At 26.9% G+C, this 19,941-nt stretch overlaps 1 non-coding gene across 1 annotated transcript; it reads right to left on the bottom strand.

Annotated features, from left to right (window-relative positions):
• Positions 1 to 6,115: 6,115 nt before the first annotated feature.
• Positions 6,116 to 6,189, bottom strand: TRNAV-CAC (transfer RNA valine (anticodon CAC)). Its single transcript has one exon. It is a non-coding gene; the product is annotated as a tRNA-Val (tRNA).
• Positions 6,190 to 19,941: the final 13,752 nt, after the last annotated feature.

The raw sequence follows: 19,941 nt of genomic DNA on the forward strand, positions 1-19,941 counted from the left end.
GTGGGAGTAAACACATATTTTTGGTTTTATATGTTGACGACATATTGCTTGCCACAAATGATATAAACTTATTGCATGACACCAAGAGATTTCTATCTAAGAATTTTGAAATGAAAGATCTTGGTGATGCTTCCTTTGTATTAGGAATCGAAATACTCCGAGATCGTTCTCGGGGTATTCTGAGATTATCGCAAAGGAGCTATATCGAAAAAGTACTCAATAGATTTGGCATGCAAAATTGTAAATCAGGTGAAACCCCGGTTGCTAAGGGAGACAAGTTTAGTCTCAGCCAATGCCCGAAGAGCAGTCTTGAAATTCAAGAAATGCAGAAGATTCCTTATGCCTCGGCTGTAGGGAGTCTAATGTATGCTCAAGTATGTACGCATCCGGATATTGCGTTTATAGTTGGCATGTTAGGCAGATATTTAAGTAATCCTGGCATGGATCATTGGAAAGAAGTCAAGCGTGTTATTCGATATTTACAGAGAACAAAGGAATATATGCTCACATATAGGAGATCGGATAAGTTAGAGGTCATTGGATATTCCGACTCCGATTTTGCTGGATGCCAAGACAGTAGGAAATCCACATCAGGCTATATTTATCTGTTAGCTGGCGGAGCAATTTCTTGGAGGTCTGCAAAGCAGACGCTCATAGCTTCATCCACCATGGCCGCAGAATTTGTAGCATGTTATGAGGCATCAAACCAAGGGATATGGCTGCGGAATTTTGTCACTGGGTTGCATATTTTGAAAGGCAGTGCAAGACCACTTAAGTTATATTGTGACAATAAGTCTGCAGTTTTATATTCCAATAACAATAGGAGCTCGACAAAATCAAAGCATATTGATATCAAGTTCCTAGTTGTAAAAGAAAGAGTGCAGAGTGGATAGATTTCCATAGAGCACATTGGGACAAACTCCATGATAGCGGATCCACTTACAAAGGGACTACCACCCAAGGTCTTTCATGAGCACACTGCTCAGATGGGTGTTGTTCTATTTGAGAACATTCTGGTTTAGTGGGAGTTTGTATTTATATTACTGCTTTATGTCAGCCTTGAGTTTTATCTATGTAATTAGATTAATTTCTGCAGAAATGAAATATTCAGTTTATTACACTCTGTTACGTATTGTGAAGTATTGATCTCAATAAAGTTAAGTAGGACCAGTTGGAAATAGGCATGTATGGATCACATCACATGTAATTTCCATGCTACGCATCCATGATTGATCTATGTCATTTAGTTGTATTAGTATACGTGACCATTGGTGGGTCGAGTTACGATTGATGTAACGAAGACCGTTTTGATCCTATATTAATATAGTTAATGGACAAGATTGTTTGGATACCCTCAAGTTATGATAACAAATTTCTGAGCTCACTAAAGTTAAGCACATTTTTCAGGATACATATGTGGTCCAGTGGGAGATTGTTAGATAATGTCTCAATGGGACCACATAATTAAATGTGGTGCTATCATTTATAAGAAGCCTACAATTTAAGTGATTCAATTTAGTTAATAGGCTTAAGAGTATACGTGTTATGGACCTAATGTGTAGATACTAGTTGTATAATTTCTATTTCTATGAGGGGCAGAAATAGAAATTAAAACATATTGGTTAAAGTTGGTTTTCATTCCTTTTGAACTTCCACAACCTTTCAGTTTTGAAAACCAATAAATAGAAATTAAAACCAATAATGGTTAAAGTTGGTTTTCATTCCTTTTGAACTTCCACAACCTTTCAGTTTTGAAAACCAATTACAACCTTTAAAAGGTTATGATCCCTATTCCTTCCCAAGTGGAAAAATAAGAACACTACCATTTTTCTTTCTAAATCCTCTCAAGGAGAAACATAAGGCACCAAAGGGGAAAGGATTAGAAGGCAATAACATAATCAATAACAAAGAGTTCATTGATAATCACGCTTCCGTTTAACCGTTCATCAATGGATTCAGGTATGTCATTTTGTCTTGATTTCTTGATAATACACATGGTAAATGATCCAAAGTGTAAGGTTTATGTTCTGAAATTTATATTGACATTATGATCTCTTCGTTTTAAGAAGACGATTATTTTAATATGTTATTTTAATTTTTAATTATTTTAATAAATTAAAATTTTTATATTTGAGAAGATGATTAGATTTTTTTTGTAATTGAAATGTGATATTTATGAGATAAAAAGTAAAATAATTATAAATTTAATATAAAATTTTGTCTTATTAATTATTTTAACATATTTTATCTTTTTATAAATTTTAGTCTAAAAAACTAATTTTAACTTTTTCCAAATAAGACCATTATAGAAATCTTTCGTATCTTTATTGTTAAAACTCATTAATTTATCACATTATTTAAAATGGTCATATTATCCTTTTGAGGAGATGAAAATTATTAATCACTCAATAAGTTATTTAAATAAAAAATTCCACTCGTCTCTCTTAAAGTTTTGCATATATATTAGTAAAGGCTTATACATACTTTAACATAAAACCGTAATAGTTTAATATAAGATTCTAATAATTAATATAATACTTATAAGACTTATTAGTGTTTCATTCGTGCTATGTATAAGTTGTATTTATAATTATTTGTATATATGTGAATTGCGATTTTTAAATTTGTTATGCATAATTAATATAATACGTATAAGACTTATTAGTGTTCCATTCGTGCTATCTACAGGTTCTGTTTATAATTATTTGTATATATGTGAATTATAATTTTTTAAAAAAATTTGCATACCGAAAAAAAAATATAATAAATGCAGCATATCTTCAATCAATTATTTTATATTTATTTTTATTCAAAATTAAAAAAATAATATACAGGCAAAATTTATAACTAAATTAAGGAAAAATTTATTCCTAACAACATTTTTTCACTCCTATATAAATACTTGAAAAAACTAAACCTAAAGAATGTAGTTAATATAAATATTATATATTAAGTAAAAAAATGTAGCTAACAATTATGCTTACATAAATTTACTATAATTTTAATTTCAAATTTTAAAAATAAAAAACTATTTTAAAAGCATTTTGTTTAGCTAGTACCAAATAAAATTTTCTTAACAAAAAAAAAGTTATAAAATTTTGTTGCAAATTAAAAAATGCATATTGTTAAACATTCTATTTATTTTCTTGCTTGCTTGCTTGCTTTGGAGTTTTGATTTTTGATCTTACTCTACATTCATTGCATTGTTTTATTTATTTTTCTTCTTCTTGCTTGATTTTCGCAGATACTTCTTCAATAGTGCATCTCCGAGTGTATTAGTGAAAACAACATACACTTAAAATACACAAAATTACAATCTATAGAAAAAAGTAACCAATTGTCCAAAATTAAAACTACTTTAAGAAAAAATAAAAAATAAAAACAAAAATGAAATTATTTGAAATAGAAAATGATTTATTTATTTATTAATTAATTTTTAAAAATAAACTTTTAAAGAAAACAAAAAAAAAACTATATAATAAAAAAAAGTATAGAAACCAAACATAAAATATAATACAAAAAATAAATGAATTATAAGATTTTCAAGAAGTAAGACTCACAAACAAATTTTGTAAAATCCTGTCTATTCATATTTTTTTGTATATGTTTTTGTGTACTTTTAATTCTGAGAATGAAAATTAACATAGTTTGCACTTCTAGCATTAGGTCCGTCTAATAGTCTTAGCAAACACATATATAATAAATTTATGACACAAAATACAAACAATTGTGAGACAAAAAAATTTTAAAAAAATGAAAGCAACATTCAATGATAATGTAGAAGTACACCTGGTGTTTTAATTAAAGGTATAACCAGATAAATTGTCATAGAAGAGGAAGACAACCTTTATTTTTCATCACAACAATTACATAACTCAATATATAATTTTAATGCCTCTCACCTTTTCACATGTCCAATTCTCTATCAATATTAGAATGAATGCATGAATAAAAAAAAAAGAAGGAACATTTGAGAAAATAATAAAGAGATGTGGTTTGAGACTTTTCAATTGCTGAATTCTATTAATTAATAGTTATTAGGTTTCAATAGTTGGGTTTCTAATATTTGTTGGTCATTTTGGTTTCATCTATATTCACTTAATAATATGAGAGTGAGCACGTGTCAAGACTTTACACAAATACTTTGCACATTTTTTTTAGCATTATTAATGAAATGCATAGTATAATTTTTTTCTTTTTTTCTCTCTCTGTTTTTTTTTTAAATTGCAATTGCAACCTGTTATTTTTTAATAAGAATTTATATTTGTTTTAGATTTTTTTTATATACAAATTATTTTTTATAGTGTAATTTTTTTTTTTTTTTTTTTTTTGCAATTGCAACCTGTTATTTTTTAATCAAAATTTATATTTGTTTTAGATATTTTTTAATATACAAATTAATTTTTTTATAAAAATAATTTAGCAATTCTATCACTAACCATACTGTGTAGGAGAAGTTAAAAATGTTGTAATAGTAGGTATGAGGGAAGTCAAAAAGGCTTATAGGTTGAGAGAAGTCAATAAATGCTGTGATTTTTTTTTTAAATCAAAAAATTAGAATATTAAGATTGAGACACTGGAACTCCCACAAGGTTTATGGGTTAGAAACCCCATTTTCCTTATACAATATATAGATTTCACATTATATAAACAACAACAAAAAAAACTTTATCAATTTTAATTAATGCATTTATTACTTTATTTTCTTTTTTAAGTTGAAACAAATGTATTAATTTTTTTTTTTTCATAAATTTGTTCTACTTATTTATTCATATGTAAGAAAATTATTTATGCCTAAATTATTAAGATATTATTAACAAATTTTAATTTTTATCTTTGAGTCATGAAATTTCTAACCGATACATATTTTTTTAAAAATGCAAGTTATTCTTACATGATTAAATAAATTAAAAAATAAGTAAAAAAAAATACAATGGTCACACAATAAATTAAAGTTAGTTAATGGGGAATGAAAGATCAAGAAATCATTTGAAAATAATAAACAATTCAAATAATTTGTCATTTTTTACACTTAAAATTAAAATTAATCTTTACTTGAATGGAAAAATCATTTGAGAACACTAAAATACTCAATTAATTTATTGTATGATATATATTTCTTCATATTTATTTTTCTTATTTAAACTATTTTTATTAAATTAAATTTTAAAATTAATTTCTCACCTTCATTAATGGTTGAATTTTTATTTTTTTAATTTCTCACCTTTATTATGTTCTATTATTATTTATAGCGAAGCGTTATTATTTAAGTTATCTAATTTTACTTCTTTCATATATCTAATACTCATATACTTTTATTGACAAGCGTGAGAAATCAAATTTTAACACTAATTTAAACATACAACGAAAATTTTTAATCTCATTTGGGTAAATTTTTGTTTTTGTTTTCTACTTATTATTTGCGTTATATTTTGATAATATATTTTTGTTATCAATAAATTTTATTTGCTTCTTCATGGTACGAGCAAATTAATGTTATGTTCCGATCCAAAGTGTCATTGGATTTGAAAATTGCGCAAGTTATGAAATATATATATATATATATATATGATTGACTATAATTAATATAATAGCTAGAGAATATCTGATATTGATCATTAATTTGAGATAGAAAAGAGAATATGAGTAAAGAAGAAAAACATCTAAAATCAAGAGTTTGAAAGATCAAGAATTCCTAAAGAACTTATTCCTCTAGATTTTCTTGGAACTATTTTCTGTATTTTAGTAGTTTTCTAATAAATATATATATTACAATTTTTAGTGGATAGATCATAGATGTATCAAGAAAAAGGGGAAACTAAACACTTAACAGGATGGAAGATAAACAGATTTCTTCTTACAAATTGTGGATTGCATGATAAAAATTAAAGAAATAAGTAAATTACGATACAAATGTTTTACAAAATTAAAAAAAAAATAAATCCAAACAAAATAACATATCAAACTCTATAATCATTTTACTTTTTCTCTCACAAACATCACATACAACCAAAAAAAAACTCAACTATCTTCTTAAACACAAAAAAAAGTTTCTCTAATAATATACTACAACAAAAAAATTTTAAAAAATTTCTCACTTCCCATCCAACGAATATGTCTGAGCCCGGGTTCGAACCGGGGACCTCTAGTGTGTGAGACTAGCGTGATAACCGACTACACCACCCAGACACTGTGATATTGCCTTTGTAAAAATATTTACTTAACAGTTTTTTCACTTGCCAGTGCTTTTCCATTGCTTTTCTTTCTTAAAATAAAAATAAAAAAAAATTAAAATAAATTTGTGGAAAAAGTATATTAAAGGGAAAAAATTAATAAATAAGGGTTGACGAGCAAGTCAACATATTTGATGTCCTCTCTCAAAATAATTTCTATGTTTCCTTAAGCTGACCATTATTCCATGAGTCCTGGGGGTAAAGCAGACGATCGTAGATCTTGGACCGAACCGAAATAATCGGTTTTCTATTTTATTGTACTGATCAAATCGAAGTAAATTTACAAACCCGACCAAACCGTCTCATGCCGTTTTGGTGAAGTTTGGTACGGTGTTACGGTTTTGGAAATAATAAAATAATAATAATAACAAGAATAAGTTTTAACTAACAAAAAAAATATATTGTCAAAGGTTTTTTTTTTATATACTAATAATAATAATAACAAGAACAAATTTTAACAAACAAAAATTAAATTACCTATCTAAACATAATAACTAACAGAACAAATCCTAATCCTCCTTCTAACAAAAAATATAGAGTACTGCTATTAGCACCTTCCTTTCTTTTTTGGACCCCCTCATTTCTTTTATTTTTTCAATTTTAATTTTGTCTAAATATGAAGTTATATTTTTACCCTCACCCCTAACATTCTAACCCTAATTTCCCAAACCCTAGGCCCCACTCCCAACCACCGCCTCCGGCAGCTCACTCTTCGGAGCCTTGCCGACAAATATGTTTTCAATTTCGAAATCATGAAAACAAAATGTAGAACAATTATTTCCAAAAATCGAAACCAAACCATTTCGACAAATACTTCAAAATTTGATGCTTCAAAATAAGCAAATCAAGCTTCAATGTATTGTAGATCTGTGTTCGATGCAAATGGTGAATGGATGAATTAGAATAAATCGCAGCCAAAATTGCTAATTCCAGATTTGATCAAAAGATGCAAATCAATCTTTCAATTTTTTCATTATTCAAAAGAAACAAACACACCATAATTTCCCAAACCCAGATCGCCGCTGCCATTTCTAAAAATCCTAGGGCTAGGGTTAGGGTTTTGAGAGAAGGTGAGGAAGAAGAAGGAGAAGAAGATGTTAGGGACCGAGATCGAAGTCGAGCACCACCATGACCACCCTCCCAGCAATTTTCCCTCTCGATTTCGTTTCACTCTCTGCAATTCTCTCTCTCTGTCTCTCTAACCATGGATCCCTCCTCGTTCTCTTCATTGGTAGCGATGGCGCAGAAGACATGGGAATTGGAGAACAACATCGTGACCATGGAGACTCTAGCATCGGCGGAGTCTATTGTTATCTTCTACTGTGAATATTTTTTCTTTTTTGGGAATTGGAGTTGGAGATTTCAATTCCAAATTTGAGGCATGAATTCACTACTCCCAGATGTAGAAAGGTCGTCGGAGATGAAAGGATAGGTCATCAACGGCAATGGCAATGGTGGTCGTCAGGTTGATAGGTTAAGGTTTCGAAAATTAGGGTTAGAATGTTAGGGGTAAGGGTAAAAATGTAACTTCATATTTGAACAAAATTAAAATTAAAAAAAATAAAAGAAATGAGGGGCCCAAAGAAAGTAAGAAGGTGGTAATAGTAACACTCAAAATATATATATATATATATATTACCACCACCACTAAAAAGTTTTTTTTTTTTTTTTTTTTTTTTTTTTTTTTTTTTTTTTCAGTTGCATGTTAAGAGCAATGCGTCAAATATAATGTCAAACATTATTATCTTTTTACAGGTTCAAAACTCCATCAGAATTAAGTGATTCACAAACATTATATATTATATTTATGATTTTTTCAAAGGGTTTTAATGTTTTAAAAAATAAAATAGGAAAATCATATAAAGCATGACCAAAATCTAAAATAGAAATCAAAAGGGTTTTAAAAAGTGTTCAAAAATTTAGGAATTTGTGTCAAAAACAGAGGTTTTTAATCAAAAAAAATAAAGTTCGTTCAAAAAAAAATAAATAGGGTTTTTAAAATAAAAAATTAAAGATGAAATTTATCTTAGTTATGTGGTGGAATTACCAACCTTTACTTCAAAATTTCAAGTGAGTAATGGATGATAGTCATGAATCATGCATGAGTTTTTTTTTTTTTTTAAAGTAAAAAACCCGAAGTTATTTACAGTAATTGTAATGATTTCATCACGTATAATAATTAGTACTTAATTAATTAAGGAGATTTGAAATTTAATTGTCAATTATTCTAATTTAATTTGAGATTTACAAAAATTATGGAGATTGATTTATATATGGCTCTATTAAGAATTTATTTTGGAATTAGAAATTGAAAGCCTAAATGACTTAAGAAAGTACAAATAGTGAATTGAATTATTTAAATTTCAAGTATCGGATCATTCGGGAGTTTAATTAAATATTCAATTCAGATCTATAAAATTGAGATTTAATTAATTGGGTCCGAATTGGAGTTAATTAAGTTATACGAATTAGGAATTAAGATTATTATAAATTAAATTTATTTATGAGGTGTTCAATTGATTATGTAATTTATTGACGAAGATTTTGAAGTTTAAACTGAAATTGAAGGCCTTAACGATTTGGGAAATCAAAATTTATGATGCCAGTAAGTTTAATTTAAAATTTGGAGCATTATGGAAGTTTGACTAAAAATTTGATTCAGATTCAGATTCAGATTCGTAAAATTAAATATAATTAATTGGGCTCTAATAGAAGTCATAATAGACTAATTAAATTATGTGGGATTTGAGATTAGGTATGATTAATTTACTTATGTGTTAATCAATATTTATTAAGATTAAATGTTGCTCAATTTAATTAAGCAAAAAATATAAATTGAATTATGGAAGAATTTAAAGTTGGGGTTGCATGTGATTGTGTGTACTAAGCAAATATGTGTATGTGTGTGCATATGAGTGATGTGTTGAAATTCAAGGATGAGTGCACGTGTGCATTGTAAAGAGAATGGAGTGTGTGTACATGAGGAGAGGGAGTAGGCAACTCTTTTTTTTTATTATTATTATTACTTGCTGGAAGCATTCTTATGCTGGAGGGAAATTGAGAGCAAAAAGGAGTGTAACTTCACATTTGTTTTGGGCAACCCGTGAGAGAGAGAGTTCAAAGCTTGGGACTCTTGTGCTACAAATGGTGGAGAAAGGCTAAAGAAAAGCTTGGGAAAGCGAAGGATTGAAGAGGAGTTCAAGATATTGTCAATGAGAGGGAGATTTAAAATCTGGCTTTTGGGCCGGGGTAGATGTCGGACAGAAAGAGGGACGAGCTAACTTGGGCCTGTCCAGAGTCGGTTCGCTCGGTCGAGGCCCAGGTGGCATGCTTAGGCCGAGCCAACTTGGGCTTCTCCAAGAGTTGGTCCTGCTCGGTCGAGGCCCAAGTCCCATGTTTGGGCCAAGCTAATTTGGCCGAGATGATCGTCTGCTAACCCCAGGTATCGTGGTTCGCACATTTAGCTCGGCGAGAAGGTCTTCTGAATACCGGCTTAACCGGTCTAGAACTCGGTCTTACCGGAAAACTATCGAGCTTTGGTGTGATGGAGCTCGGCGAGCAGCGCCCTCGGACTTGTTACGTAGCACGGTCGGAGGAGGCCGAGGTGATGCCGCCGGGTTGCCCTGTTCCCACTAATATTGCCTGGCGGTTTGATTAGGTGGTGTTCGTTAGATTCGTGCTGACAGATGGGAGAGCAGCTCCACGTGTCGACAGACTAATAGGCACAAAACTGAGCACAGAAAGTATATAAGTATGACTACGCCCTCCATGCTGTGGATGGAACATCATTTGGTGAGAGAACACTTAACATTCATTCAGCTCTCTCTCTCCCTCTCTCTGAGTGTGTGCTAACTAGATCGTCGGAGGGGTTTTCCGGCAACACACCGTCGGGTAGCTCACTGCCGTTGTGTTTTCACGTTGATCGGATAGACTCAGAGCTTGGACGAAAGGAGTACGGACAGCGACGAATATCTCATCCCCGTACAGTCAAGGATTCATTAATTGAAGCTTTTAGGTAAGAAATTAAAACTCAAATCTTGAAGATAAATAATCTAGAAGCTGAAATCAATAAGTAATTGGAATCAATATCATGTAATTAAAAAGAATTAGCAAGAAGATGATGAAAAAATGAGTTAAGTGTAAATTTATGGAAATTAATTATTTTGGATTTGTTGATGTAGTCTTAGATAAATTAAGCCTTATTGTTGCATGCATGGGCAAACTTTACAAGATTAATACTTCAATTAAACATGCATTGTAGAATTTCAAGGTTTTGAGATTTTAATTCATGTTTAAAAGGTTTATGGATTTGAATTTGGGTCTAATATGAAGAAAATTAATATTAATCCAAATTAGAGCTATTCTAATTAAAATTATTTAGTTTTGATCTTAATTTCATACATGCAAAGTTTCATGACTCCAATTTCATGATTTAAAGGAAAATAGAAAGAGTTTGAAGTCAATTACATATAATTAAAAAGAAAATGAGAAATTGGAGCTATGTTCAAATTTATGAAAATTAATTTAGAAATTAATTATTTTGGGTTTGATTTTGGAATATCATGCATGAATTGAGTCTAATTTCTACATACATGGACAAATTCTACAAGTTTTAATATTCTGATTGTCCATACATCATGGATTTCTAATAATTGATTTCATATTTTGATGAAATAAGAATTAAACTTTGGAAATTTATGAGTTTATGAAGAATGATCTTAATTTATAAATTAAAAGAGTTTTGATGTAAATGATTTAAAATGGATCATATTTTCATGATTATTTAAGAGTTTGTATGTTTTTAGACAAACCATGTATGAACCCAAGTTTTGAAATTATTTTGAAAACTCAATTTAAGTTTTAGAATTTGGGAGTTTGAAATTGGGCTTGATATGAAGAACATGAATTAAATTTAAATTTGGACAAATATGAAAATAAATTATAATTTATATTTGAGAATCAAAAATTAGTTTGATTTTGAATTAAATTTCGTGCATGCATATATATATTTTTTGAAAGGGTTTTATAGTTTCAATTTATGTTTCATAAAATAAATAAAGATGATTTTTTTTGAAACATGGAGAACTTGGCACCAAATCACACATGCATACATAATTTTGTTAAATCTCATGAATTTGAGTGTCATTCCTGCCATTTGAGATGAAATTAAAGTCTACATTTCACATACATGTACAATCCATGAAAATGTAGAATTTATGTGCATGAGTTATGAAGTTTAAGGAAATGAATTTGAAGTAATTTGGGCTTGTATGATGAATCCTTGGAGATATGAACTTCGAATCTTGTAAAATTCGCATTATATCATGATTAGAAGTTGTATGGTTGATATATAGGACAAAACATGTAAGTTGTATCATTTAAATTTATGTTTTGAAGCACAATCAACATTTAGAAAACCCATAAATCGGCTTCGCCGCTCAAGCGGAGAAGTTGCCGCTCGAGCGTAGAATACAAGCAACCAGTGTTTTTGCAGACTAAGGGGTTTGCTCGAGCGGACAATGTTGCGCTCGAGCGAAAAACCTTGTTTCAGAAAATTTTGAAAAGTTGTTTCATGTTCTGATTCCCGTTTTCTTTCATTTCTAAGCACTCTTAGGCATATATTGAGCATTATAAAGATATTAAAAGAGTAGGAAAGAAGCCTAAGAGAACTAAACAAGTTAAGAACGAAATAAATTGTATTGTGACCCGATTTCTATGTGTATGATAAATTGTGTAGGGTCAACTACAAAGGCTAACCAGGCATTTGAACACTGTGAGTAATAATTTAGTAAAGCTATGTTAAAGTTAAATTATTTTCGGTATATGAAATAAGATCTATTGAATAGAATGTCATATTTTATACTATGAATGATTGTCCAACAATAACAATCATTTATGACATTATGCTATGATTCAAGTATGTTACAAGTTTCCGGTACCGGAGGCTCCTTATGGAACTGACAAGCTATCTGTACCCGGCTAGAGGTTCCTAGGTGGAACTGACAAGTTTACAAGTTCCTAGTCTGGAGGTTTCTTTATGGAATTGACAAGTTATTCTTACCCGGCCGGAAGTTCCTCTATGGAACTGACAAGTATGATCTAAGATGCTTTGTAAATGATCTGTCAGCGCTAACGGATGAACTATGTATGATCGAACATGAATTCTGATTTCTGTATATGAATTGAATAAGAATACAAATATGAATCTATTCTATGTACAAGACTTTGTTTCTGTATGGACATCATTCAGTAAAATCTTTACTCTGTTATTATTCACTGGGCTCCAGCTCACTGTATTATTTACATATGTAGGTGATCAGGCGCGTGACCAAGCCTAGAGCTTCTGCCTGGATTCTGTTTTATCAGCCAGCCTATGTGCCTCCCGTGGAGGTTCCGGATATGTCTAAGGGTTATGGCTAAATGCGTAAAGTTCAAGTTTTGTTTTCTTATTTAGTTAAACAAGTCTTGTTATTTTGTAAATAATGCTAAGTCCCTTATTGTCTAATCTGTATATATCTATGATGACGTAGAGATGATGTGTAGATATGTATATAAAAAGTTTTAAAATTTTCCATCTTACATAAGTCTACACAAATCAATGGATATTGAATATTTGTTATTTGCTTCCACTAGCCCTTAATATTATGTTAATTTGTCTCAGAGGCCTTCAGTAATCCTAGAATTACTGACCGGTTATGATGCTAAACCTATAGGGGCGAGTTTGGGTCGGAACAGTAATCTTTGTTGAAGTAGAAAAGACAACGAAAGAGAATCAATGTGAAAAGAAAGAAGGCAAAGAGTTTTCACCGTGTGGCATGTGACATGTGGACTTTATATTCATGTGAGATATTTGATTATTTGTTTGGTAAAAAATTTGGTACCTATAGCATTTTCCGGCGAAAAAATGAGGGAAGGCAAAAAGTTTTTGTTATTGAGTGAGACACATGAATGGCTAAGATTAAGCCACATGGATAGTTATGATCGTGGTGTTATCGAAACGGGACGTGTGATAGATCTCACAAATCTAATAACACACTCCAATCTACTGTGTAGACTAGAGAGAAGTTTTCCCTTAAAAATTTTGCACAATATTAAGAGTTGTTTTGAGAAGATGGTTAAAAACTGACTTTTTAATTTTTTTAATATAAATATATAAAAAATATGAAAAATAATCACTTTGCTTGGTTAGAGTTTTCTAAAAACACTTTTCAGAATATTCTACTTTTTTATTTTTCGTATTTTTTTGTTTTTATTGAATTTTTTTAATATTTTAAACAATTTTTTTAATTTTTAGACATACCTAAAAAGTAAAAAAATTACGAAAAATACTTTTTAAAAATTCACTAAATACCAAAAATACAAAAAAAAAAAACGAGAATCCAGTACATTTTTTTTATATTTTATGTATTTATTAATTTTTTAAAATATTTTTTTACAATTTTTTTACTTTTTAGATACATCTAAGTAAGGTGCATCTAAAAAAATATAAAAAAATTAAAATTTTAAAAATATTCACTAAAAATAAAAAAATACGAAAATTAAAAAACTCAAATTCTAAAAAATTTAATCTAAAAAATTCAAATTAAACATACTAAATATGACTCAAAATAAATTAAAAGCTAAAAAATAAATTTTAACCTTCTTCTAAAATAAGTCTAAAATGGATGTGTTGTATATAATAATATAATATCCGTCTCACAGTCATTATTATATAAAAATTTTAATAATTTTTTTTTATATATATTATCATTGCTAATGCAATGATAACATTATTGAATCAACTTAGAAAGTTTGAAGCTTTTTCTACTGCGTTTTAGCTTTAAGGTTGTTACGGTTTTTTAAGCAATTATGTTCTGACATATCTGATAGTAACTCTCTCTCTCTCTCATCCTCAAATTAGGCCTGATTTGGCATAACTTATATAATTCATCTTTTTATCTTTTTATCTTTTTTTCATCACATCATCTCTCTACTTTTTTACACATTTTTTCATAAAAAGACAAAAAATACACTTTTTTAGGACACCCCAAACCAACCCTTAATTGAGCCAAAAAGAATTGGGAATAAAAAGGACATCCCTCTGTCCCACTACCATCCACGATGAAAAGGCCACCCAGACTATCTCACTCAAACGAAACGGGATATAACGGAAAAGAGCACAGCAGTGACTGTAGTGTTTTTATTTGAGGTATATTATGATTTTATTTTTATGATCTAAACCGTTGATTTTGTAAGGTTTGTTAAGTACTTTATGTCTACCAAAAATCATATTAATCGGATATCAACAACTATATGATCTATAACAAAAAAAATAAATAATAAGTTTTTCTTTTGAGAAATAGTATAAACAATATGCGATTTGATCATATAGTTATTGATATCCGATTAATATAATTTTTGGTAAGCATGAAATACTCAACAAACCCTACAATATCAACGGTTTAGATAATAAAAATAAGAGCATAATATGTCTCAAACAGAGACACTACAGTTACTACTGTGCTTTGAGCACAGCAGAGAACCATGTTCCGGATATAACTATTCTGTTTAGATGGTACTTATTCGGTCAAATTATGTGACTATCATTTTTTTTTGAGCACCATGAAGGGTACAAAACGGTAAATTAAAGTTAAATTTGGCTAATCTAAAAAAGTATACTTATTTTATCTTTTTATTTTTTTTGGGTCACATAAATTAACATATCTTCTCTATTTTTTTTATACATAATATAAAAAAAATAAAAAAGTACACTTATTTAATCTTCCCAAACTTGGCCTAAGTTTCTGACAAATATTATGATCTCTTCGTTTTAATAATTAACCTTGTTTAGAAAGATGATTATTTTAATATGTTATTTTAATTTTTAATTATTTTAATAAGTTAAAATTTTTATATTTGAGAAGATAGGTAAATTCTTTTTATAATTAAAATGTGATATTTATGAGAGAAAAAGTGAAATGATTATAAATTTAATATGAAATTTTGTCTTATTGATTATTTTAACATATTTTATCTTTTTATAAATTTTAACTTAAAAAACTAATTTTAACTTTTGCCAAAAAAGACCATTATAGAAATCTTTCATATCTTTATTGTTAAAACTCATTAATTTAGCACATCATTTAAAATGGTAATCTTATCCTTTTGATGAGATGAAAATTATTAATCAATCAATAGGTTATTTAAATAAAAAAATTCACTCATCTCTCTTAAGGTTTTGCATATATATTATTAAAGGCTTATACATATTTTAACATAGCACCCTAATAGTTTAATATAAGATTCTAATAATTAATCTAATACTTATAAGACTTATTAGTGTTCCATTCGTGCTATGTACAGTTGTGTTTATAATTATTTGTATATATGTGAATTGCGATTTTTAAATTTTTTTTGCATACAGAAAAAAATAATAATAAATGCAGCATATCTTCAATCAATTATTTTATATTTATTTTTATTCAAAATTAAAAAAATAATATACGGGCAAAAATTATAACTAAATTAAGGAAAAATTTATTCCTAATGACATTTTTTAACTTCTATATAAATACTTAAAAAAATAAACCTAAAAAATGTAGTCAATATAAATATTATATATTAAGTAAAAAAATATAGTTAGCAATTATGCTTAAATAAATTTATTGTAGTTTTAATTTCAAATTTTAAAAATAAAAAACTATTTTAAAAGCATTTTATTTAGTTAGTACCAAATAGAATTTTCTTAGCAAAAAAGAAAGTTATAAAATTTTGTTGTAAATTTTCAAATGTATATTGTTAAACATTCTATTATATTTACTTGCTTGCTTGCCTTGGAGTTTTGATTTTTGATCTTACTCCACATTCGTTGCATTGTTTTATTTATTTTTCTTCTTCTTGCTTGATTTTCCAATGATACTTCTTTCATAGTGCATTTCCGAGTGTATTAATGAAAACAACATACACTTAAAATGCACAAAATTACAATTTATAGAAAAAAGTAAGCAATTGCCCAAAATTAAAACTACTTTAAGAAAAAATAAAAAATAAAAACAAAAATGAAATTATTTGAAATAGAAAATGGTTTATTTATTTATTAATTAATTTTTAAAAATAAACTTTTAAAGAAAACAAAAAAAAAAACTATATAATAAAAAAAAAGTACAGAAACCAAACATAAAATATAATATAAAAAATAAATGAATTATAAGATTTTCAAGAAGTGAGACTCACAAACAAATTTTGTAAAATCCTGTCTATTCCTATACTTTTTGTGTATGTTTTTTTGTACTTTTAAATTAACATAGTTTGCACTTCTAGCATTAAGTCCGTCTAATAGTTTAGTAAACACATATGTAATAATTTTATGACACAAAATACAAACAATTGTGAGACAAAAAAATTTTAGAAAAATGAAAGTAACGTTCAATGATGATGTAAAAGCATACATGGTATTTTAATTAAAGGTATAACCAGATAAATTGCCATAGAAGAGGAAGACAACCTTTATTTTTCATCACAACAATTACATAACACAATATATAATTTTAATGCCTCTCACCTTTTCATATGTCCAATTCTCTATCAATATTAGAATGAATGCATGAATAAATAAATAAATAAAGGAAACATTTGAGAAAATAATAAAGAGATGTGGTTTGAAACCTTTCAATTGTTAAATTCTATTAATTAATAGTTATTAGTTTTCAATAGTTGGGTTTCTAATATTTGTTAGTCATTAAAGTTGGATTCTTTGGTTTCATCTATATTCATTTAATAATTTGAGAATGAATACATGTCAAGCCTTTACACAAATACTTTGCATATTTTTTTCGCATTATTAATGAAATGCATAGTGTAATTTTTTTCTCTTCTATCTCTCTCTTATTGCAATTGCAACATGTTATTTTTTAATAAGAATTTATATTTGTTTTAGATATTTTTTAATATACAAATTATTTTTTATAGTATAATTTTTTTTAATCTTTTTTTTTGCAATTGCAACCTGTTATTTTTTAACCAAAATTTATATTTGTTTTAGATATTTTTTTAATATACAAATTAATTTTTTTAGATTTTAATAAAATGCACAGTGTAATTTTTTTTTCGCATTTTCTCTTTTTTTCGTAATTGCAACAGGTTATTTTGTAATAAGAATTTCTATTTGTTTTAGATATTCTTTTAATATATAAATTATTTTTTACAGTGTATTTTTTTTTTGCTCTTTTTTTTCGCAATTGTAGCATGTTATTTTTTAATAAGAATTTATATTTATTTTAGATATTTTTTTAATATAGAAATTATTTTTTTAAAGATTTTTTATAAAAATAATTTAACAATTCTATTACTAATAGGAGAAGTTAAAAATAGTGTGGCAGTAGGTATGTGAGAAGCCAAAAAGGTTTATAGGTTGAGAGAAGGCAATAAATGATGAGATTTTTTTTTAAATAAAAAAATTAGAATATTAAGATTAAAATATTGGAACTCTCAGAAGACTTGTGAATTAAAAATCTCATTTTCCTTATATAATATATAGATTTCACATTATATAAACAGCAAAAAAAACTTTATCAATTTTAATTAATGCATTTATTATTTAAATTTTTTTTTTAAGTTGAAACAAATGTATTAATTTTTTTTCCTGAAATTTGTCCTACTTATTTATTCATATGAAAGAAAATTATTGATGCCTAAATTATTAAGATATTATTAACAAATTTTAATTTTTATCTTTGAGTGATGAAATTTCTAACCGATACATATTTTTTTTAAAATGCAAGTTATTCTTACATGATTAAAAAAATAAAAAATAAGTAAAAAAAAAAATACAATGGACTCACAATAAATTAAAGTTAGTTAATGGGGAATGAAAGATCAAGAAATCATTTGAAAATAATAAACAATTCAAATAATTTGTCATTTTTTACACCTAAAATTAAAATTAATCTTTACTTGAATGGAGAAATCATTTGAGAACACAAAAATACTCAATTAATTTATTGTATGATATATATTTCTTCATGTTTATTTTTCTTATTTAAACTATTTTTATTAAATTAAATTTTAAAATTAATTTCTCACCTTCATTAATGGTTGAATTTTTATTTTTTTAATTTCTCACCTTTATTATGTTCTATTATTATTTATAGCAAAGCGTTATTATTTAAATTATCTAATTTTACTTCTTTCATATATCTAATACTTGTATACTTTTATTGACAAGCCTGAGAAATCAGATTTTAACACTAATTTAAACACACAACAAAATAAAATATTTTCTAAAGAAAAAAAAACAAATGCAATTTAATTTACCCTATTAAATATTTGAAATTATTATTTATTTTTCATGATTTTTTTTTAAATATAAATATAAATTCTTCACTCTATTTTTTTCACAAGAAGTTTTTGAACTTTTATAAATAAAAAAATAAAATAAAAATTCAACCATTAATAAAGACGAGAAATTAATTTCAAGATTTAATTTAATAAAAATAGTTTAAATGAGATAAATAAAGATGAATAAATAGATTTTAAGTATCATACATAACAAATTAATTGAGTATTTTATTATTCTCAAATAATTTCTCCATCCAAGTAAAGATTAATTTTAATTTTAGTTGTAAAAAATGACAAATTATTTGAAATGTTTATTATTTTCAAATGATTTCTTGACCTTTCATTCCCTATTAAGTAATTTTAATTTATTGTGAAGCAATTAGATTTTTTTTTTTGCTTCTATTTATAATTTATAATTTTTAATTTTTTTAATCATACAAAAAATATTAATCTGTGTTTTTTGTAAATATGCATCTACTAGAAGTTTAATGACTCACAGATAAAAATTAAATTTGATAATAATATATAATTGAGAAAAGATAAAATTATAAGTTTTTTGTTTATAAATGAATAAGTTAGTAATGCAAATTGTCAGAAAAAAAATTAATCTATTTATTTTAACTTTAGAAAAATTCAAATGATAAATACATTAATTTTAGAGAGAGTATTTATTTTTAAATATTTTATCAATAAAAATTAAATTAAATTGTTAAAAAGTCCAAAGTAAGGAGGGTATAAGTTATTAGATTCAATGGATATTTTTTATTGGTAAAAGATTCCCCTTTTGTGAAATAATTTGGTGATAAATCCTTTTATTGATTTTGAAGGACATTTTACTTCCAATTTTACCCCTTAATTTATCTGTTAATTTTTTTTTATTTGTTGACTATCTGTTCACATTTATATCTATCTGTTTAAATTATTTTCTATCTGTTCAAATTTTTTTGACTATCCGTTTAATTTTATATCTATCTATTCAATTTTTTCCCTATCTATTCAAGATCCGTGGGTTTCTCTCTCTACTTGTTCAAATATTTTATTATCTATTGAATTTTTTAACCAAAATTTTCTCATATGTTGAATTTTTTTAACTTATCTGTTGAAATCTTTTCTTATCTGTTCAGATCTTTGTTTTATCTATTCAATTTGTAACATGTTGAAATCTTTTTTTATATGTTCAATTTGCAATCCTCTCTCTCTCTGTCTCTATCTCCACTATTTGTTCAATTTTTCTCTTTTTTTCTCTTTCCACAAACACACTTAATTTTTTCTTATCTATCAAAATGAAGAACACATATTTTTTTCTTATCTGTTAAAATGAAGAACAAATCTGCCAAAATGAAGAACACACCTAAATTTTTCTTTTCTGTCAAAATAAAGAATACAAACAAAG

This window comes from Camellia sinensis, chromosome 3 (assembly GCF_055761805.1).
Source record: "Camellia sinensis isolate YWXY chromosome 3, ASM5576180v1, whole genome shotgun sequence".
Lineage (NCBI taxonomy): Eukaryota > Viridiplantae > Streptophyta > Magnoliopsida > Ericales > Theaceae > Camellia > Camellia sinensis.